Here is a 24,980-nt window from a genome sequence, read left to right as displayed (position 1 = left end):
AAAACGTGCAGGAACTCAGAATAGAGATTTGGTATCTATACCTTTGCTCTAGTATTGATACTCGGGGTAAATTTATCGATACTTCACGATAGGTGCCTATAATTTTTGAGACTTTGATTTTTAATCGAGAAAAATAATGCAAGTTTGGCATCATTTTTCCAGGTGGTATCAATACCACTTAAAGAAAATATCGATACCTTAGTGTCAATATCGATACCTACAGACCTGGTTTGAGAATTTTGCTGAATGGACCTTATGCATGTTTTAATATGTTTATAAAACTATTTAATGTATGTTTAGCAGATGATAATGATAACTAGCTAGTATGATTGACTTAAGATCAATGCAAATAGCAAAGTGATGGATGTTTTATTTGAATGAGCTTTTACTTGTTGGTTATGACATGAGACGGTGGTGTGGCATCATGATATTTGGGCTTGGCGACCAAGCCAGGTATAGGGCGTTACAAGCTAAATCTCATAGGGTTGGGATTACTTTCGATAAAACCTTAAACTATTTTTATGGATGCAGTATATCTCTAATTTACTTTACTGTTCCATTTGATTGTTCTTCTTTCTTAATTAAAATGCAAATGATCTCTCGACATAGAAGATTGTTTGCATACTTATCAACTGATTCTAATTCTGAAAGGGTTTGATTAGTTAGATTAAAATTAAATGAAATGAGCAAGTATTCGATAGACACCTGTAGTCGACTCTAGACATAGAGTCACGATCATACAGAAAGAAACCATAGAAGATATCTAAAAATCCTATTGGCACGGCCAAGGTAACTTGAGGTTTTGCTTTCCAGAAAGGTAGGCCATTTTAGAACTATTCTGTACAGTAAAGTAGATACAATTTTTCCAAGGCATTATTGACAATAGAGGTCGATTCTGGGTAATCCCGACCTTCCGAATCAACACCAATCTATCCTTTTCTTTGTCGTAGTAACTTTACCACGACATATTTAGTTGTGTATTTCTTTGTTTACATTCTATTCGGATAAACACTCTAGTTATTACCATTACGTTTCTGCTCACTTTTTCCAGAACATTTCTAATTATTCATCAATTCCATCTATCGCATACATCATCATTTCTTTGAATTATCACTGCATACTTACCTTAGTTTACTATAGCGTCTTATTCGTCAGTCTTGCCTTAACATTTTACAATAACTTGACCAATTTTGTGCCTCAATCTGATCCTCGTGGGAACAATAATCACTCATCACTTTCTTAATTGAATCGACGTGTATACTTGCACAATTCACATATCATATTCACATGCAACAATGCCCCAAGTTAATGCCAATGTATATGTGTTTTGGAACACCATACACTTACACCTCAATAGTGTTTCACACACCCACTACATCATTGTTCTATCAAGGTGGATCATCGACGCAACCATCTTTTACTAGAGTGAAGGATACACATTGGGAGGCTAGGACAGCACCACACTCAAGCACAGAGGAAGGCAATGAGACCAAAGCAAAGATGAAGACAAAGACGAATACGAAGACAAACATGAAGAATATGGCGAAGATGACGACGAGGGTGGGAGAGAAGATGAACATAATGATGCCGATAGCGATGAGCCAGTTTATGAGCCCCCGATAATAGTTGTGAGTAGAAATCCTCCACCGACCATCACCCACCGTCGTGCAACACCTATTCTTGCTAGGGATGCTAATGATGTATTTTTTAACTTATCAATCATGATGTCAATATAAATAACATCAATAAAGAAACCACAAGTTTTCATTGTAACTCATATCTTCCTCTTTGTTATATTCTAATGTAAGTTATACATAAGTTAATAAGAATTAACAAATTTTATACCTTAGAATAATGTAGGCGTTGTAATAAATTTTATAGCCTTTGAAATTAAAAATAAGGTTAGCGATGCTGAGGCCCTAATGCACCCCTCAACATAGAACATATCGCCTTCATATGCCCAGGGTTTATGTAGTACTCGCATAATCTCTATTGACTGTCCCTCTCTCGAATATGCATATTATTCCCTATTCGGATCAAATTCGAGCGACCTTTTGAGACGCGACGTAAGTCCCTGTTTGGCACCAACTCGAATGGTGCACTGGAGACTAGCGACCACATACTCTCATCTCGGACTGGTGGGAATTCAAGATTCCAAACACTATGTGCACATTCTAGTCTGTAGACATCATTGATGTAAGTCGTGTACTCAATTCGTAGGTTCACACATGCAGCAATTACATGTGCATATAGGAATCGAAGTGCTTGGAACATCCCATAATAACAAGTTCATCATGTTAGGTCAACACGATATGATTCCCCTGACATGTCCTGGACGAGCTTAGGATGGTCAGTGACTCAAAAATTCAGGTTTCAATGCGAGTGGCACATTACATACATAATGTTCGCTTTCGCTATATTTCGTTTAATCTCCTTCCTAACATCTTCGCACCATGTATGGCCACTCGTTATCTGTCTAGCATACACTGTCACTCGCTTTAGAAACAAGGCAGCTAAGCAAAAGTATGTTTTTTTACAATCGATGTTACCGGTAAATGATGCGTCCCCTTCAGTACAGAATTGATGCACTCAGCTAAGTTTGACATCATCTGCCCATATCGTAGATCCCCGTCATATGTGTCGAAACCATTTTTTGAAAAACAAAGATTTAGTTGTCGACTTTAAAAATGAAAATTAGAGTCGCCACCGATCCTTTATTGGGGTGTGATTGGCTAACCTTAAAAACGATTTTGGCCTACGAAATTTGAGAAAACAGGTTCGGGAGTCGGTTACGCACGAGGAAGGGTTAGCACCCTCGTAACACACAAAATTCGTACCGAATTGAGTAATTAAGGTCTTAATGCCGAATATCAAAAATCCGTGAAGAATTTAAAAATACGATCCTCAATTTTTATTAATGTTAATTTTATAAAAGATGCTTGAATAAATCAAAGCTGATGCTATAGACCTTCTTGTCTCAGAGTAATAAAATGTCACCCCCAATACGTTTTGACACAACATTTTTAGTCCTCGAGAATAAGCTTGTCTTTTGATTTTCAAAACTCATGCGGTGAAGTTTAAAAAGGATATTCAATTGCTTTAAGTCAGATGAAAAATTGAAACCCAATACGTTAGGGCACAATTTCTCAAAATTCCTAGCATTGAATATAGCCCTTATTATTTTAAAAATTCTCATCTCGAGGAATCAACATGTCATGTCCAATACATTAGGACACGACGTATCGAATTCCCGAGAATGAGCTTTTATTTATGCGTTTTGATTAAAGAATAATCTCGATCATTTAGATTCGACGAGGAAAATTGGAACCCAATACGTTAGGGCTCAATCTTTTTGAGGATCCCAAATTTCTAATGTCGCGTTATTTTTACAAAAAATTTTGAATAAAAATGCTCTCTATATTTGAATGATATTAAACGTAATCTTTTGAACAAATAAAAACCATGAAATAATAACGTACAACGCGAAATGGTGATCATAAATTAATGTACGCTAATGAACGACAAAGAATCGATAGATACAAGCAAGCAATACAATACACATAAAAGCAATTATCTCACATCATATACAAATAATAACTTTAATATTCAAAAGCTAATGAACTAGAAACTATTCTTAAACGAAGCTCCAAGCAAATTAATACAAAAATATGCAACAAGTTTTGAAGAATAAAATAACATGAAGGAAGGAAATTATATATTAAAATATATTTAAAATAAATCATATATATATATATGGAAATTTGAAATAAATTAAAATAAGGTTAAAATAAATACTACATAAAATAATAGTATCCAAATAAATTTTAAAATAAATATCATATAAGAATAAAATCAAATACATAAAATAATATACATATATTAATTTAAGATAAGTAATGTATAGGAGTGAAAAGCTTCATGTAAGTAATAATATATACTAATATGCAAAAGTGAAATAAACTAAATATATGTGGATATTTAAAAGAAGTAAAGTATCTATATATATAGAAATAGGTATAAAAATATATATTTTTAAAATTAAATAATATATATTACGTACATACATATATGTATAATAAAAATAGTTTAAAAATAGTAGTAAATAATAAAGTAATATATATACATAAACAGGTAAATAGAAATGTAATCAAATATAATAATGATAACAATAATAAATAGCAATAAAAATAATAATAGTAAATTAATTAATAGAAAAAAATATCAATCATGACTAAATTGGAATGAAAATAGAAATTCTGAGGTTAATCCACAATAAATAAAAATGAAAAGAGGCCGAATCGGGTGCGCGAGGAACAATGAGGGAGTAAAGCAGAAAATATCCCCGCCCTCCAAAACACTGCGTTGTAGTATGGACTAAAATAAAACGAAAATCAAATTAAAGGGTGAAAATTAAAAAAGAAAAGAATCGATTTGAACATGCCACAAAAGAGAGAGGACCATTTGCGCAAATCTCCCAACAGAGGCCAAAACGCGTGGATCCTTCCCCGGGTCGGGTGACCGCGCGGGTTGCAAGCCTCTAAACGGTGTCGTTTTAAGGCCACTTAAGCAGGCCCAAAACGGCTTCGTTTCTTTGGTTGTGTAAAAACTAACTAAACCCTAAATTAGTAGCCATTTTAATTTTTTTTACAAAGATCAAACCCTAAGAAGAACTAAAGACTCCCTCTGCACACCGCTCAAACAACAGGCCATTTGAGAGCCCCCTCGCCTTCGCCCACCTCCGATTGTGGCAGAGGGAACTGAGGTTCGACCACCAGGTAAGTTTCTTGACCTCGACTCTTCCTCTTTCTTTTTTTTACACGATTAATAATAAAGAAAAAAGAAAAAAAGAAAAAAACAGAGAGAAAAAGAGGGAAAGAACACCTTCAAAACTCAGTCTATCGCTTTTTGATTCTTTTTTGTGTATTAATCTCATGTCCAACCGTTTACAATGCGTATTTGGCTTTTATATAGCCAGAAAAATGAAAAAAAAAACTACAATATTAAAAAAGAAATCCATATATTTTTGTTGTTATCCTCTGGTTTTTTTTCTGTTATTGGCTTTTTCTTTACTGTTGCTTCTGTGTCTGTTGCAGGTACGAGGCCAGCCTGGAGAGGAGAAGGTACGCGCGCGGTGGTGCCACGCGTAGAGAGGGGGAACTCTAGCTACTGCGGCGCTCATTGGGGCTGAATGCTGCTAGGGTTTGCTGCTGTGTATTCTGGTGTTGGGCCATTTGGGCTGAGTTGGTTTGCTGGGCTTAGAATCGGGTTTAGGTCGGGCTAGATTAATGGGCTGTTTGTATTGGGTCTTGTTATATTTTGGGGCTAGAGTCTGTATTGGTTTTTTTTTAGGTAAATTGATCTGGGCCAATGTAAATGGACTGTTTTTGGACTGAATTTTATTTATTATTTTTTCTTGGTTTTTTCTGCTTATTCTGAATGGGCCCCGGGGCAAAATTGGGTATTACAATATGATTATGTCCATTTTTCAAAGGGTATGTTCGCTAGGTATGCTGCACCGAATCTATTGATGGTGCCCAAGTTATTCAACATTTCATGGAAACGATATTGGATAAGCTCGTAACCTATCGAGAAAAGCATACCAGTGAATGCAAAGAACAAACCCAGTATGGTATAACAAGACTTTGCAAACAATGGGAACTACAAACCCATGTCAATGACTTGATCTCGCTTACTTTCTGAAGGTCATTTTATTGGTAGTTGGATTTGACATGTCGTAAGCAGTACCTATGATGGGTTTGATCCCAAAGGCTACTATGTTGCTTAATCGCAGGTAGTATTCCGATTCCCCTGTCTGATATGACACATATGTCAGGCTATGAGAAAAAGTGATGACGCAATTGGCTTAGGAAAAAATCCCAATCATCTATCATTTCTATGAGAGTTATTGCAAATGTTATCGGTAGAATCTTTTGATTCTCGTCCTGAGCAACGACAATCAACAACCGATGTCGATACCTTCTGTACAGCCAGGTGTCGTTAATTTGCACGAAAGCCTTGTAGTGCCGAAAAGCTTTTCTGCATTGCTCAAAAGTCCAAAAGAATCGATGGGATACTCTTTTCCCAATGACCAATTGATTGTCGAAGTATGTTGGATATGTTTTTAAATCGATTATGGAACATGGAACATACCGATCGAACACCTAACACCATTTCCATAAATAGTTGTATGAAATGTCCCACTCGTGATGCAGCTTATCCATTGCCTTCTATTTTGCAACCCAAGCTTTGTAGTATGACCGAGACGAGAATCCTGGGACTCTCCTTCACAATCTGTAGAATAATGTTAGAAATCATGTCCAAGTCTAAACTAGGATGATCCTGACTTGCACCTGCTGCAACACAGGTATGTGGAGTGAAATACTTCTTTCTTATCCACAGCCCGATTTTCTTCCATAAAAATGTCATGATTTTCCACTTGGATCTCCCATCAGGCATTGCTTCAGTGTAGGAGAAAATCATCTTCTTTCGAGTATTCCATTCCAACTTCCAATACACGTACATCACGCGATGTGCTTGAATGATCAGGTGTTTTGTGTGGTAGCTACGAAAACTCTACACCTGTAACAAGCTATTTTTACTAGTGTCAGAAACGTTGGTTTCGGGGCCACAAATTTGATGAGTGAGTCCATAAATATTATTATTTAATATTTACGATTCAAATATGAAACTATTTTGAGTGGGGCCACAAATTTGATGAGTGAGTCCATAACAAGCTGTTTTTTGTTAGGTTCAAGTGATATGTCCCTAAAGTTAAGTGGTTTTAGAAAAAGAGGTATTGGGCCTCGTTTCTATAAACCAGGTCTGTAAATATTTTATTAAATATTTAAGGAGTGTATTAAGATCATATTAAAATTTGGTTAAGAAATTTGAATGTTTAAATAGCTAATTAAGTAAAAAGGACTAAATCGTAAAAGCTAAAAAAGTTAATTTCTATTAGTTAATTGAAAATTTTAAGAAAGGTAAAAGGGTTTATGTTGCAAATATGCCATATTTAAAAGGGAGGTACAGTGGATATTGTTTTATTATGTTAAAATATGTGTTTTATTAGTTAATAAAAAATGCTAAGTTAAATTATAATAAAAACAAAAGGAAAACAATTTTGTTTTTATGTTCTTCTTCCATAAGCTGAAATACACCATTGCTGAGTCAATGAGGTTCGGTCAAACTTCTCCCTTTGCATGCTTGCGTTTTTTAGGTTCGTTTTTAACGATTTTTATGTTTTTGTTATCGTATTAGCTTAACCTAACTAGCCTGGGGGTTAATTTGTAAAACTGTTAAAAGTTTAGGGACTTGCCATGAATGGTTTAAGTATGTTTTTAGATTTAATTGATAGATTATTAAGCTTGCATGATAAATAGAAGTATTTTGATAAGTGATTTTTAGTAATTTTAATTTTAAAGGATTAATTTGTTAAAAGAGTAAAATTCATGGGATTTGATGTGAAATTTTGATGAAAATAGACTGTTTAGAAATCTTAAGAAAATCAGCTAACATGGGTTCTCTTTTAAAATGGTAAATTTGCAAGTTATGGGTTTAAGGACTAAATTAAATAAAAGGAAAAATGTTGGGAAATTTTGTTAATTCACATTAAAATGTGTTATAGGCTTGAATTAATTATTTTAAGCTATTTGAATTATTTAATTAAATGAATTTATATTATTTAGATCAAGAAATGCTACAATTAGATTTAAATCAAGGAAAAAGCTAAGGTTTTGGACTAGTTGTTGACTCTATTTTAGCAACCGCTCTACTTGAGGTAAGTTCATTTAAGGACTTAATTATGATTTAATGTTTTGAGTGTAATGTTAATAAATATTTATGTTATAAATAGATTATATTAGCAGTTGTATAATATTTTGATAAATGGAACAAAATGGGATGTGAATTAATTTGAATGATATAATGTTTTGGTTTGGATGAGGTACTCAAATGTCAATATGATAAAGTAAATGTATATATGGAAATGATATATTGAATGCCAATTAAGGCTTGGATATGTAAAACGGTCCCGTTTGCGTCATGTGAATTCTTAGGATACAAATGATATGTTATTAGGGATTATACGGTTTTGGGTGCTAGTCTTAAATGTCCTACCGATGACTGAAGTCCTGCATTTGTTGCGGATTCTCCATAGCCCGTGTGAACAGCATCATGTAGCTAACATTTTGACCCACAACTCGTGTGAGCAGGCCCATTTCACAACTCGTGTGAGCACTATTGAAAAGGAAAGGTTATGATTACATGAAAAGACACACTATGTGTGAGCATTCTCAAGTATCCGATAAAATTCTAGATGGTTCAATAGGTAAGTAAAGGTTAATGGAAAGGCATGTATAAAAATTTAATGTTCATATGAAATGGAAAGATGGATATGCATATATGAAACGAATAGGATGAGAATTTATCATGTGACAGATGAAATATGCAGGAATTTATTTCTTAATGTATGTAATGTTTCATAGATATTATGCTTCCTTATTATCTATTAGTTATATGGACTCAAATGAGAAGAATGTATAATGGATATATATATGCTAGTTGATATATAAAAATCTAAATGCTTATTAGGTATATGTCATGATTTACTATGCTATTATAATATGTATGATATATGAAGTTTGAGATGTGAAAGGTGATAAAAATGAAAGTAAATAGTATATGGTGAAAATGATTGATGAATTTGAAAAGCTTGATATGTTATACGCCTTATTTGGTTGAATTTATATGTGCATTACTCCACCTACTAATCTTGTGAGGTGTTGGAACGACGGAAATGTGCAAGTGTACACAATCACAACAAGTAATAAAGTGACAAGTAAATGTCAAGTTATCATACCCACAAGGACTGTGAAAAGAATTGTTTATAAATGCAATTTAAAAATGCTTTGGTGAAGAAAAATATTTTGATTTAAGAAGGTGCTTAAAAACTAAGTTTTTAACTAAGTAAAATAAATAAAAATAAAATAAAAGTTCCAATGCACGATTTCAGAAGATGATTTTAATCAAGATGACATAATTGTGCTAGATTAATTACATTTCGTAACTTAGAATTATTAAACTCATGTTCATGTTGTTACGAATAAATTCACGGCAACTCGGTAATTTTCTAACTTATGGACATACTTACCTACCAAAATCTATTTATCTCTTGACTATGTCTCTATGTCAATTCAACCGATTAAACAAATTTTAATAAGCAAATGTGTTAATGCACATACATACTTATGAAATCAAAATAATCTCTTGTACATATCTCTATGCAAATTCAAACAATTAATTCAATCTCATAACCACATAAAAGAGTACGTGAGGTAACAATGTATTTCTACCTTGAAACAGTTTAATCACAATAATCTTGCAAGTTATGCAAAGCTAATGCAGACAAGGGGGGTATTTATAGGTTGAGATGGCTGCCAAAATTAGCTAAAATCAGCAGCCATAGAGTCCCCCTATGGCCGGCCACACATGTGGCAATTTTGAAGTTTTCAAACTTACTATATTAAGGAAGGGGCAAACCTAGAAAGGCACAAATAGTGGAAGGGTTTGAATGTAATTTGCAGAAGTCTTCAAGGGCCATTTTCCAAGCCAAATAATTAGCAAAGCAAGCTGATTGGGTTAGCATGTGGGACGGTTTTGGGCTGCCCAGTGCTCGGTTGGTTCGATTTTCTCGGTTCAACTCAACTAGATCTCTTTTTATAATTAATTAATAATAATTTATTTAACCCAAATTAAATTGGATTAAAATTAAAATTAATTATATTATAAATTAATACGCATAATTTGGACCGTCTTATGCAAAAAAATTATTTCGCCTTGATGCTTCAAAATTGCTACTCGATTTTGTGCTTCTAGCAGTGTCTGTCCAGCCGTTTTTCGCCTTTTGTGCAAATCTATCGAAAATAATCAAAATTAATTACAAAATTAATTAAAATTCAACATGTTAATAACTTAAGTACAAAATAATTATTTTATAATAATTATATATTTTTCGACAAGAATTTTACCGAAGCTGCATGAATTTGAATAAAAGGGCATGAAAAAGTGTGTATATTTTCGTGTTTCCAGGTGTTGTGTTTAGGAAAAAGGAAATTTGGTCTAAAAGAAAAATGAATTATTCATGGTTGTTTAATTAATGCATTTGGTAAGTTTAAGTTCCTTTATACAAACTTACTAAGCATTAGTTGCTTACACAATTGGTTCTCTCTATTTCTGTAGGTCATCGAAAAGCTCAGTAGGTTGGAATTGTGTCGGAGCACGATCACACTATTTATCGGTCCATTTTGGTAAATTTTGGTTATTTTGGATAATGGTTATAAATGACATGTAACAAGGTAAAAAGGTTATTTCAGTGATTTGGCTTGTTTAGGTTGTGCTAAGTTTGTTGTGGTTAATGATGTTAAATGATGGCATGTGAATAATAGGTACAAGTATGTGTGGATGAACTTTATGCATGCCTTATAGATATTAGGTATTATAAGGTATAATGGCATGTTTTGGAATAGCTATTTGGCATGGTTGACATAAGTTCAAACTAGAACCTTGAGATGTGGAATGGGTCTAAATTTTTGTGTGTGAAATGTGGTGTCTTTGATTGGCATATTGGAAGATATATGTTGAATGATTCTTTACTTGATTTGTGTTTATTTGAAGTTAAAATGGATGAATGATAGGTATATGGTATAGATTTTAAGCTTAGTCCATGTCAATTAGATGAACTGACTTGGATGTATATTTTGCGGTACCAATGAGGGTACTTTGGTTGAATGATGGAAAGGTGTTGCATATATGATGATTTTAGCATAATTTGGTCTCATTTAAGTGTGATTTAATTTGGTTAAAAATGTTAGAAAATCGTATGCTTGTGGCTCAAGAAAGCTTTTTTTGGTAAACTTGTTGTTTAAGACACATTTTCGTACACATGGCCTAAAACACGGGCTGTCATATGGTCGTGTGTCACACACGGGCTGTCACACGGCTGTGTATCACACACGGGCTGTTCGTACAGCCATGTGTCCCTATTGTTCTTAAATACATGTTTCACATAACCCACAACACGGCCATGTAGCCTTATTTTGAATGTTCACACGGTCTCTATTATGTCACACGGCCGTGTGACCCCTGTTTCACAACTTTTTCATGTTACGCCTGAAATTTAAAATTTGCTTCGAGTAAGTCCCTGATTGTTTCCAAATAGTTTTTAGGGCCAATCAAGCTCGATTTAAGGCCCGTAAAAGTATTTTTTATCATATTTAAATTACGTTATTGAAAATAAATATGTGAATTGCATGTTGATCCATGTTTCACTGATTAAGGTTCTGTTTTGCACTGTAATGCTCCGCAACCCTTATCCGAAAACGGAGACGGGTTAGGGGTGTTACAAAACTACCCTCAGTTGATAAGTTGATGTTTCTCATATGGTTGGAAGTTTATATGCCTTAAATCATGGATCTGGATCCAGCGCATTGCCTAAGCCATCACCACCAGACCCGTAAGGTTTTGGCTCTGTTAAAATCGGATCTAGTTCGAAAAATAGTGCCACTTCCAAACCATCTTGACCACACTGTCGAATTGGACCAAGGTCTGACTCCACCCTATCAACTGCATCTGCTACCCCTTCTTCCTCACCTACATCGTTTTCCTCCCCAACATCTTTCTCATCTACATCTTCTTCCTCACTTGAGCCTCCATTATCACCTTTAAGAATGGGGTTTGATATACCCTCACTGGTCCCTGTCGAAAGGAGTAAGTCATCAATTATTCCATAACCCATGTGCCCGCCAAAATCTACACTGATTTGGTGTCCAGTGTACATTGATGCCTCTCCAGTATAAGTGCTTCTGGTCTAGGTCATCGAGCCTGTACAAAATTTGAAATCATACGCACTGATTGAATGTCGAGCCCGAGTGTCAAGATTTGGGTTATGCTTAGACCTCGACTGGTACTAACCACTAAAATTTAGATCCATGCTGAAGATCAATTAGTGTCTACCCATAGATATTTCGGAGATATCGTAGTAGGAGCTTTTTAACAAGCCAGTGAACCCATCGCAGAACCGTGTAGTTGGACTTACTACTTTAGCTTCGGTTCCAAGATTAGCCGCAACGACAGCCGAAGATGGGCCAGATCCATCAGCCTTAGCAAACTCGATGAATAACTCCATTACAAAATTTTCACTTGAAACGTACGATGATATGTTTACCTTGAGCTGGAACTCATCATTCATATCAAATAGGTCATACCTATAGGGGTCAACGGAAGCAAGATATCTATATTGCAACCATGAAATTCTTCCTCGGGTCTGATGGGCGTCAAAACCACCAAATAAAAATTCCTACGACAAAATAACACTATATAGAGGTATAAAGTAGTAGGGTCAAATCTATAGGGATTGGTTATCTAATTTCGTCTTTTCTTGTGACCAGAATAATTGTCGCGGCAATAGTCTTGCCCACAACTCATGACGAACTTGTTGAAAAAAATAAGGGGAGATGAAAATGTTTAGAAAGTAAATAAAGTGAAATTGCAGCCATAAACAATTATATTAATAAAAAAGAAAACAAAATAAGAAAATGGAATTGAATTTCGTAAGTAGTCATATAAAGTCTTAACCTTAGACTCGGTGAATTCTAGTTCCAAATAAGTCCTTGAAAATGGGTTTTCTCTTCCAAACCATAAGCTGGTTATAGCAACCAAGAATGTCTCTACCGCCAATTCTTCCTCTTGTACTTGATTTTGGTACGATCTACAAACCAACCCTTATCGATTGTCTAACAGCGATGCACGCATCCGTAATTCAAGACCCCAACAGCCTTGCGTTCTGAAGAACCCAACTCGGATCAATGGCCACAGCCGCGTGGGTCGTTTAAATCTGATCACTATATCCCTTGACGAAAATCCCACTTGTATGACCCCACTAAGATACGTCAATTTCTTTGCAAAAACCCAGATACAACACAGTTGACTCATCTTCCCAACTATAGCTAAAACCACTCCAACCTAACGTGCAATATGTGTTCAAATTGAATTAACTTTAAGGGGCGAATTCTATCTCATATTTCAGAGAAATAGTGAATATCGTTATGAAAGATTTTTAGTGCGAATTCATTTTCTCACGATTCTTGATCGGAAAGAATATTGGCCTAAAACTAAGTAGAAGTTTAATGAAGCATGACATTAATCATGTTAGTTGGTGTATGTAAATGGATTTAGTGAAAAGGGAAGGGACGTAAGAAGCAACTGAACAAATTTGTAAAGAAACGAGGAAAATGAAATAAAATGGTAGAATGCTACTGACGCATGAAATAGAAAGGAATAAAAAAATTCATTCAATTTCTAGTATATTCAAGTGTATTCATGTGTGTTTTTCAAAGGCCACCACACACCCTATTTATATACATATCATATACTAAAATTAGTCTAACTCACCTAACAACCAACTACATGAAATTAAATTCATATTAGATTTTTTTTCTAAATATGGCTTTTACAAATTAAAAAATTAGATCAACCCTTAAATATCTCAAAATTTTTTATTTGGTCGTTCTTTTATTGCTTATGCTCCAATTTAGTCATTTTCTGATTGTTTTTTTATTTAAAGCATCCGAATTGCATTCCTGGAAAACCTTAAACATAAAATCACCAATTTAGCAGGAATTAATTCAAGAATTAATTGATTTGAACACATAAAACATGTAAAATAAACATGCTATTCGAGTTGATCCCCCGACTTTTCTCCTGATTCTAATTTGTAGCTCAGGAAATTGAATGGTAGGATTGAATGCCAATTCCACGAACTGAGCTCTTACAAATACCACCCCGACCTCTGTATTACAAATTTGACCATCGAAGTAAATAACGGATTTCACTCATCGACTCATTTCAATATCAGGCACGAATTCGATTAATAAAAACAAAAAAATAAGTGCAGGGTTGTCCAAAAAAGTACACATGACTCTCACAACTCAACTATTCGATGTTTGACATTAATTTGTTGTGTGTCTAAGTTGTGAAAATTACATCCCTTTAATATGAAAAAAGACAGCGAGAGAGAAAATACGTTATTCAAAATTTGTTAATGAATACACACATTCATCAAATAATGATGATGAAATGCAAAGTATAATTCGAAAACGTGTTCCTGAATACATATGATTTCATCAAAACCTTGCTCCTCAGGGTATTCTATGCCTCAAAACATGCATCAATTATATAGAAAGATTCTCTAGGACTCGAACTTTTCACCTGCAACAGAAGAAAATTGTTAGAGAAAGCACTCCCAGCTAGGTGTGTTTTCCTACCATGTCATTAAGGAAGCTCACCCATTTGGGCGTGCTTTCTCTAACATTTTCATTTTGTTGTAGGTTAAAAGTACCTAACCAATGTATTTTTCAGTCGATTGTAAGCCCATTTTGAATATATTCGTTGAACACGTTAGTCTTGAGTCGCATTTTCGATCGTGGGAAATTTCTTCTTTTCAATCTAACCTTTCTCCCGCGCTTATAAAAGGGCTCTTTCACTCAATGCTTCATCATCCTTCAAACAGCTTCTCCACAAGCCTCTCTATTCCTCCACTATAAAGCATTTCTCAGACTTAAAATTTTAGGTCGCTAAAAATGTTTGGTTCATGTTCGAGGTTTTCTTGAGTCGTTGGTGATGCAATATTGCTCTAAGACGCACACAATTCATATATCATGTTGAGATGGGACCATTACATCTGATGCTTATCTTAGGGAATTCGGGTTTTGGGTGATTTAGCTTTGTACAGCCACACGTGAAAGTCTACGTCGAGGTCTCAATCGACGATCGTTATGCGATCATGGATCGAGGTATCACAGGGGAGCCAGTTAATAGTTGTTACGCGGCTACGAGCACAAACTTTTTGGATACCTGAAAATATTGCCTTATAAATTCCATATAGAAGTTTGAGGGAGTAATTATAGGGAAAAACTGTGGACTTCCCCAAATAATCGGTATAATTTTTTTCTCCATTTCCAGGCAACTGGTACCTTTAAGCTTCCTTCTTATTCGAAAGTCGAACCATTGTGGACGTAAGATGACTTTCAAGTGGGGAGCGATTGTTTTAGTAGAGTAAAGGTGATGCTACTTTCAGGCCGACGATGGCTCCCGTTATTAAACAATCCATTAATAACTACAACCATTGTCACGTCAACCTGAGGTTGATCTCTACTTCCACTGAAACATCAACCTTTGGATAAGAACAAAATGTTAAGGATACTGCTTGCTTGGAAATAAAGAAAAAAAATTACGTTTATTACACCGAAAATCCCTCCGTTTTTTCTTTTGAGTATGGCATCAATCTTATGTATGGTATATATAAGGCATCATTTGCAGGGTATCCAAAAGGCTTGAACTCATGTCCGCGTAACGACCGTCAACTCACCCCCAGTTATACTCAAACTTGTGATCGCATCACGGTCACTAACTGGGACCTCCACCTAAACTTCGACCATTTATTGTATCAAGCATTGTCACCCCAAACCCTAATTTCCCCAAGATGAGTTTCTAAGGTGATGGTCTTATCCCGCCATGATATATGAAATGTATGTGTTATGAGCCGCGTTATTATATCTGCGACTCCTCAGAACTACTTATGAAATTTCGCAATTCCAATCAAAAGCTCAAAACTCTGTTAAAAACCCTAAACCCCAAAAACCCTAAACTTAAAAATATTAAAAACCCTAACTTTTCCCTCATAAAAAGAAAACCCTAACCTTGGGAGAGAGAAACGGAAAGCACACCCAATTGGACGCGCTTTCCATTTCTCTCTCTAAAAATGACCTATTTTAATTTTTGAAAAAAAATAACCTAAAACCCTTATTTAAAGAAAACATCATATACATATAAATTAGCCAAATTATCCTTAATCGTAAATAAAGATTAAAAAACTCTTACATTATGCAAATAGTGAAAATAAATTATAAAATAAGGAAAATATTAAGACAATCTATAATAATACACAAAATGTTAAAGTTTCTCAACTAATAAAAAATTAAATAATAAGATTGCATTTATTATTATTCAATTTCAATACAATTTAGGTCAATAGTACTCTTTCAAAGTTTCTTAGAGAAAGAGCTTTTTTTGTGGATTGGTTTGAGAAGGGTGGTGACTTTTGGTGTAGATAGAGAGGGAGGAGAGGGACGAGATCTCTCTTTTGGAAGAAGAATTGGTTTTGTTATCGGTGAAAAGTTCATCGATTATTCATACGGGGAAACCAATGCTGTTATGTTCTGTGTGGACAAGGAAATCGTATAATCCTAATAGTTTTTTAGCCCAATTGAAAAATATCTGGAAGGCACGAAAAAAGTTTGAAATACAAGTTACAGGGCAGAATTTATTCATGATTCTGTTTGAGGAAGAGGAGGACCTAGAAACGATCTTAAAGGGTTAACCATGGTTTTTTCAGAGAAATCTAATTATTTTTATCGACTTTTGGAATCTATAGAAAGGAGAAAGATAAAGCTGATTATATCTCCTTTTTGGATCAAAGTTGGCCCTTGTCCACCAGAATACGAGAGGAAGGACCTTATGCATGCGATTGGGTCCACTTTTGGTGGAGTTCTGCGTTCGGAGTCAAAAAGGGATTTTTGCTGAATTCGAGTCAATATTAATGTACAGAAACCTTTAAGCCGTGGAAATTTTTTCCAGGTTGGTTCGAAGGGAAAACAATGGATCTCTTTTAAGTATGAAAATATGCTCAGTTTTTACTTTGGTTGTGGCCGAATGGGGCACGACATAAAGGAATGCACAAAGGTCTTGAATGTCATTACACTTACCAGAGGACGACTTACCCTACTCTGTAGCGCTTAAAGCTGAATCTAAATTGGTGGGAAAAGCAAGTCAAAAGTTGGGTGCCAACTTAAAGAAATCTATGAAACAATTTGCCTATGTGAGAGAAGACGATAATTCCACACAGTCGAAATGCCAGAGCGTTAGGATTGAAACATCGCTTATAGTAGCTATGGATGACATGACTTCAAAGGAGGGCGCTAGATTCAGGAATAAGGTATTGGATTCTGAAATTACCACTGAGAGGAAAGGTGTTGTGGGTGACGTGCTTGAATTGGAGTCTGCTACGAAAAACACAAAAGAGGGAAGTATGTTGGAATTGAAATTGGCCTATTAGACTCAAATAGGTTGTTTGAGGAGTGTCTTAAATGAACATGAGTCAGATGTGGAATTAAAAGGTAGGGCCTATGAAATTCGAGAAGATTATAAAGGCAAGTATTAGGCTTCGATTGATTCTTCTTTAGGGAAAGAATCGGGCTGGGAACTTATGGATCACTATGGTCCCCATTTGGGAGCTGGGCCCATTAATGACTCAATTGGGGCCCAACAGTGTAAGGTGCAAAACTTGGAAAAAAGACTATAGCCCACCAAATGCTGGAAGAGGCTAGCTAGAAGCACTAATTTGGAACAAGGTAGCATGGTTGTGACACATGGAAAATGTAAAGGGGAATGTGAGTTCTTTAATGAAGTGGGGTTTCCTTCCAATGGTGTTACAGGTAGCAAAAAAGCGAAAGATGAAGAGAAGAAGTTGACAACTTTATGATGAACAGTTCTGACAAAAATGCCTTGGAGCAGGCTTCAGCTCTAACTAATGAAGGATCGGCGGCTGCCAAGGGCAAGCCAACTAGGTGCAATGAAACTCTTATGTTGAAATGTTCGTAGTTTGGAGAGACCACGGACAGTACGCCACCTTTAGCATTCGCTGAGGCTTTATAAACCCCAACTGGTCTTCTTTAGGGAGACAAAATTAGATTCTTTTAGAATGGAAACGATTAGGAAATGATGTGCTTTTTGTATGGATTTGAGATTGGGGCCGATGGTAGTAAATGTGGCCTCAATCTAGCATGGAAAGATGATCTACAAGTATGTTTGAGGAAGTTCTCTAATAATTTTATCTACAAGTATGTTTAAGGAAGTTCTCTAATAATTTTATTGATGTGACGATTAAAAGGAGTGAGGAGGATGACGAGTGGCGTTACACAAGCTTTTATGGTTCTCTTTTTGCAAATAGTAGACAAGAATCATGGAATGCTCTCAGATATTTAGGAGCTGGTTGTAATCTCTCATGGCTCGTGCGTGGAGACTTTAACGATATTTTCTACACTTTTGAAAAAAAGGAAAGGCTACCAATGGAAGAAAGGGTAATGGAAGATTTTCGAGATGCCTTAGTGGACAGTGTGGCCTGTTTGACATGGGTTTTTTGAGCCTTTGGTTTACATGAGAGAGAGGGAATTTGCCAGAAACAAACATCAAAGAGCGGTTGGATAGAGGGTTACAAACAAAAAATGGTTTACTCGATTCCCTAGTGCTTTCATTCGTCATTTGCCTCACTCTTTCTCAGATCATTGCCCACTGTTGATCCAAACATATCGTGGAGGAGAAGACAAAAAATAACACAATTTTTTATTGGAAACTTGGTGGACTCTAGAAGAATCCTTCGAAGCTGAAGTTATGAAGATATGGGATTCGACTAGAGGGGACCTTCTTTGTAAACTAGAAAGTACTCGAGTAAGTTTGCTTAAATGGGCTCAGTATAGAAAGGAGAAAATGAATGGTTTGAAGGAGAGTTTGACAAAGAAGCTGGAGTTACTACAAGAGGCTAATAGAAACGATAAAAATCTCCAAGAATTTTTTGATACAAAACTCCTTCTTAACTGGGAGATTGATAAGGAATAACTTTTCTAGGAACAAAGGGCAAAGGTAAATTGGCTAAAGGTTGGTAACAAAAATACCAGTTTTTTTTTCACAAATGTGCATCGTAAAGGAAGAGTTCAAATATGATATCTTCGCTGGACTATGGGGATGGTAGAATTACCTCAAATCATTATGAAATGGAAAACATTGTGATGTGCTATTTTGTTAAGCTTTTTATGACGAAAATGGGGGACAGTGGGATAAGCCATATTCTGTCCAGAGTTGACAACTGCATCACTAAGGAGGCCAATACTGAGCTAACTGCTTCCTACACAGAGGATGAGGTTTTTGGGGAATTAAAGGGTATGGGTCTTGCAAAGGCACCAGGTATAGATGGTTTCCCAACAATCTTTTTTCAAAAATATTGGCACATTATGAGTAAGGAGGTTTGTCGTTTTTGTTTGGGAGTATTAAATAATGGCATGAATATGGAGTCTATAAATGTCACTAATATAATTCTTATCCCTAAAATTCACAATCTTACAATATGCAATTTTAAACCAATTAGCATTTGCACTGTTATCTATAAAATCATAGCCAAAATGGTTGCAAACAAATTTCAAAAGGTCTTATATGTTTGTACTGACAAGTCCCAGAGTGCATTTGTTCCCGGCCGATTAATATCTGATAATGTTTTATTGGCATATGAATTGTTGCATACTTTTAGCCAGAAGTGGAAAGGCAAAAAGGGCTTACTTACGCTCAAACTAGACATGAATAAAGCCTATAACAGGATGGAGTGGAATTTCTTGCGAGTAATGATGGAAAAAATGGGTTTTGCTCAAGCTTGGGTTGACATTATGATGAAGTGTGTTTCCACTAGCTATTATTCGGTCAACTTAAATGAAAGAATTGGGGCACTTTTCTAGCCTTCGAGAGAAATTCGACAAAAGGACCCTTTAAGTCTTTTTCTCTTTCTCATTTGTAGCGAGGGCCTATCTTCTTTAATGAGGTTGGTTGTTCATGAAGGTCTTCTAAAGAGGGTAAAAACAAGTCGAAGAGGTCCACTGATATCTCACTTACTCTTTATCGATGATTTATTCTTTTTGGGGGGCTACTGTGGGAAGCGCTAAAATTTTGAAGCAAAATTTGAAAGAATATGAGACCCATTCGGGTCAATGTGTGAATTTTGACAAATCCACAATCTTTTTTAGTGTAAATACAATTGATTCGGTGAGAACACAAATCTCCATCGAATTGGGTGTGAGATGTTCCACTAACCTTGAGAAATACTTGGGTCTCCCAAATATAGTGGGCAGAAGGAAGAAGGTCTCCTTTCAGTATTTAAAAGACCATATGAAACAAAAGGTTGATAATTGGAGTTCCCGTTTCTTGTCTCAAGGCGACAAGAAAATGTTTATTAAAATGATGTTGCAAGCAATACCTACTTATGCTATAGGCTGTTTTCTTTTGTCAAAATCCTTGTGTGAGGAAGACTCGTGAGAAATGAGGCTTGCATTGGTGTGGATAAGGCTCTATGTGTGAATTAAAAGAAAATGGTGGCATGGGCTTTAAGAGTCTTGCGAAATTTAATATCACCCTTCTTGCAAAACAAGGGTGGCGTCTTATAACTAATCCAAATTCTCTATTGGCGCAGGTTTTGAAAGCGAAATATTATCCACATTCTAATTTTCTGAATTCATGTCTTAAAGTGAATGCTTCGTATGCATGGAAAAGCATCTGGACAATAAAAAAGGTTTTTCAAGATGATTCTTGTTGGAGGGTGGGTACTAGAGATGCTCATGGGTCTGGCGTCCCGACCCAGCCCGACGGCTCGCCTGAAATATGAGAGGGTTTGGGTAAAAATATAAGCCCGAAAAATAGGTTTGGGCAAAAAAATGAGGCCCGTTTAGAAAACGGGCCGAGCCTCGAGCACCACTTTTTTGGCCTGGGCCCGACCCAGCCCGGCCCGAATATATAATAAATATTTATTTTTTATTTTAAAATATTTTTAAAATATTTTTTTTATTTTTTTATTTTTAAAATAAAGTTTTGATGTTTATTAAAAAAATAGACCGGGCCAGACTCGGGCTTAGGAATTTTTTTTTTCCAGGCCGGGCCTAAACAAAATTGCAAACCCATAGTTTGGGCCAGGCTGGGCCCAAACCTAGGACGCAAGCCAACATTTTTTTGGGCCTAGCCCGGCCCATGAGCACCTCAGTGGGTTCGGGTGAAGCAATCCCTATTTTAATGCCGCATGAATACCAGGCTCTTTTAATTTTCAATTACGTGGTACAGTCAGTAATTGTAATCTTGAATTTGTGTCTGAGCTTATTGATGATAATAGAGAATGGAAATAGGATACTATTACTTCCATCTTTGATGAGGATGATGCATCAAGAATCCTTCAGATCCCGCTGGCACTTGAACCACATGATGAAGTCCTGGTTTGGTGGGGGTAAGCATCTGGTGAGTTTTCCGTTCGCAGTGCTTACAAATTGTTACAAATCAATAGTGTTTCTCCTAGATTAAAGGAATTACAAGCTACATGTAAAAGTTTCCATCGTAAATTATGGAACTTAAATCTGCCTTCCAAGCTAAAAATTACTGTCTGGCGTATTTCAAAAAATTATATCCCTACCATGCCAAACTTATTCTTGAAGAAGCTGGTTCCAGACGCAATGTGTCCCATTTGTGAGGGAGGAGCAGAAACAGTAGATCATGCCTTCGGCCTTTGTCCTGTTTCAAATGAAGTTTGGGAAATTTTAGGCGTCATTGATTTATTAAACCGACCTAGTCAGGGGTGCGGTTTTTAATGTCTGCTCGCACACTCAATGAAGGATTGTTTGCTGCTCTGTTTGGGTCATCTGGTCTGAAAGAAATAGGAGAGTTCATGACAAAGTGGTTAAATCAGGAAAGGAAATCGCTAATTTTATCTCCAAGTATCTCTGGTGAATTGGACTGTTTAGAAGAAAAGAAAATTACCGTCCAGGGTGATAAAGTCATCTAGAATCCTCCTCCTACCGATTTTTATCAAAGTAAACTTTGATACGGCTTTTGTCATGGAACTGTATAGATCAGGTACAGGGCTGGTTGCTCGAAATAGCGAGGGTGTGGTAATAGCGTCTAAAGCAGTTGTGCACGACAATGTGGGATCAGCTTTCGCCGGGGAAGCCCTTACATGCCTTGAGGCGGTTAAATTGGGGTTAGTTCTCAGATTAACAAAAGTAATCATCGAAGGAGACTCCTTGTCTGTTATTACGAAATGTAACTCAAGTCATACTGACAAATCAGAAGTTAGCTCATACATTCGTAAAATCAAAGGCACCTTCGCCCGATTTCAAAGCATCAGATTTGTGCATGTTAAAAGATTTTGAAATGCTTTAGCAGACGCTCTAGCCACTGAATGTGTAAGGGAGGGAGAAGGCTTTTACCTGATCGGGTCTGTCCCGGACTCCACTGCAACAACTTTGTCCGATGATTGGCTGCGCGAGCCTGACTGACAAATGAACGGTTCTTGGTTTTTCCGGTTTCCTGGGTTACCGAAGCATCAAATCTGGACAGGGATGCTTCGACTGAATGATTGTCTCAATTCAGGGAAAGAAGTTTGACAGTTTTTTTTTGGTAGAAATGGAACCGTCGGCGCCTCCTAGAAAGATGATAAGAGTGGGACGGGAAATCTCTTTCCCCAAGGGAGTGGGCACGTTTTTCTTTGATTTTCTTTACAGTTTGTTTACTTTTTCAGTAGCTTCTTTATTGTCTTTCTTTCCTTTTAGGATCAGATAATTTTTCTTTCTTTGGGGCTCTTACTCTCTTTGCGCCTTTGGTCTTTTTAATTTTAGTTTTAAATTAATAAACCCCAGCCCTATTTTCTCAAAAAAATTAAATAATAGAAAAATTACTTATAATATTAATAAATACAGTTGCAATGTTAATTGAGAGAATATATTAAAGAGTTTAATTCATTAGTTTTATTACTATTCCATTATGGTTTAAAGAATTCAAAGTCGTTGAAAATAGGTAAAGTTATAGCAAATGTCACATTATTAAGGTAATATAAGATTATTTAAAAAATGTGATATTGAGATTACCTCTTATAATATTAAATTATCTATCTAAGAAAAATTGTTGAACAAAATTTTATATTCCTAAAATAGTGTAAGATTACACAAGGGCGAATTAATTAGTAAAACCATAGCATAAAGCAAAAATTGTTAAAATTATGTAATATAAATAATATAGAAAATGCTTGTAAGATTTTTAACTTTGAGGTCTAGTGATCAAATTTCAGTAGGTGTGAGTTTAGTATTTATGTTGAAGTTTTCTAAAAATATATTCTGATTTATTTAATATTTCAATTTGTTTTATGAGAGATTTGGATGTAACGTTTGATTGTAACTTTTAGTTGTAACTTAAAAACAATTTTAATTTTTCATAAACTTGTATAAGCTACAAATCTCAAACAATCTAAAATCATCAAATATAAGAATATTGAATAATTTATAAAAATATTTAATGTAATTTTAAAATGATGAATAAATTGTTAAACTATTACTATAAATAATACTAGACTATATCCTCTCTTTGTAAAATAATTTTTAAAATATAATATTAATATTAATATACATGTGTAATGATGCAATTTACAAATAAATGGATTTAAAATTAAAATTAAATTATTAGGAGATATGATAGGAAATGTGAAATAACTTAAGATATAATAGAAGAAAGTAAAATTTTACCAAAAAAATAAAAATAAAATAATTAAGGATAATGATTTTTTGGTCTTTTAACTTTATCAAAAAGGTTATTTTAGTCATCGATTTAATTTTTCGCCTCTTTCAACCATTGAACTTACATTTTTTGTCAAATAATCTCAAAATAAATAGAAAAGTTAATGTTTGTTAACTTTGCTGACATGGCATACACGTGGATTGCCACGTGGATGACATGTCAGCATTTAATTAAAATTTAAAAAAAACAATAAATATATATTATAATTTTTAAATGATTTTAATTTTTAAAATAAATTGTATATTTTAATTTTTAACATTTTAAAAATTAATTAAATGTAATGGTATACCACATTAGAAAAGTTAAAATGTGAACTTTTCTATTCATTTTGGGGTGATTTAACAAAAATGCAAGTTTAAGAGCTAAAAAGAATTAAAAATTAAATAGAGGGCTAAAATGACTTTTTCAGTAAAATTAGAGGGTCAAATAAATCATTATATCAATAATTAAAAATGCATGGTGATGTTGTCATTAAAAATTATATGTACTTGACGCAAGTAATAATCATGTTAAAATCTACATCAAATGAATTATTAACATGTAAACTTTTATTTAAATGTAAAGTAATTCGAGACAAAAAAATTGCAAATACAAAATGAACATAAATTTTCTTTTACAGAACGAATTAGTATAGTATGAAGAATCATATAAAATATGAGATAAATTCGACATAATATAAACATAAAAATTATTTCTCTAAATTGAATAATGATAACAAACTATATAGATTATATTATAATATAACAATAACGACACACATGCATAATGTGCCAAAATTTACATATAATTAAATTTTAATACGTGAATATTATATATATATATATATATATATATAAAACATCGACACAATAAAATTATGTTAAATATGGGATGGATTAAAACATAACATGCAAAATTAAAAATAATTAAAACAAATAACATAAACACAACATATATTTACAAATGCATCAAAAGATACATAAAATTAATTAGTAACTTGTAAAAACTCGAAAAATAGTATGAAGACAACACAACCATACTAATACATATAATTAATTAATTAATAATGTGTTAAAAGTTAGATGAATTTACATTACCTAAAATACTTGTAAAAATAAGATAAGCTCCCAAAATATTTTTTTCCTTAAATATCAAATTCTTAATTAACCTTATTAAATTTTTTAATAATTAATTAACAAAGTTGTTGATTTTCTTTGTAATTTTTCACTTTTGAATTGCTATAATTTGAAATTTGGCATTGATTATCCAAGCGATATTCATGATCTTGTTATTCTTGATTCTTCCTAATAAGAGATAGTGACCTTGGGTTCATTTTCTATAAAAAAATGACTTATTAGTCATCCTCTATGTACTGAGAGAAAGAAGGATTGTATAAAACAGTGACATTATATTTTTCTAATAATTTAATACTACATCAATAACTTCAAGATTTTCATTTGAATTTAAATTTTTTAGAATAAAAATACTGAAATTTAAGATGAAAATACTTTATGATATTAAAC

General features: G+C 34.4%; 1 long non-coding RNA gene across 1 annotated transcript; it reads right to left on the bottom strand.

Moving 5' to 3' along the window:
- Positions 1-20,989: 20,989 nt before the first annotated feature.
- On the bottom strand, positions 20,990-22,484 carry LOC105794136 (uncharacterized). The gene is made up of 3 exons (XR_001133766.2): positions 22,119-22,484; positions 21,670-21,869; positions 20,990-21,556 (listed from the first exon to the last, which is right to left on the bottom strand). It is a non-coding gene; the product is annotated as an uncharacterized LOC105794136 (long non-coding RNA).
- Positions 22,485-24,980: the final 2,496 nt, after the last annotated feature.

This window comes from Gossypium raimondii, chromosome 3, assembly GCF_025698545.1.
Source record: "Gossypium raimondii isolate GPD5lz chromosome 3, ASM2569854v1, whole genome shotgun sequence".
Lineage (NCBI taxonomy): Eukaryota > Viridiplantae > Streptophyta > Magnoliopsida > Malvales > Malvaceae > Gossypium > Gossypium raimondii.
The sequence above is the reverse complement of the archived record's forward strand: the minus strand, read 5'-3'. Positions and strand labels throughout refer to the sequence as shown.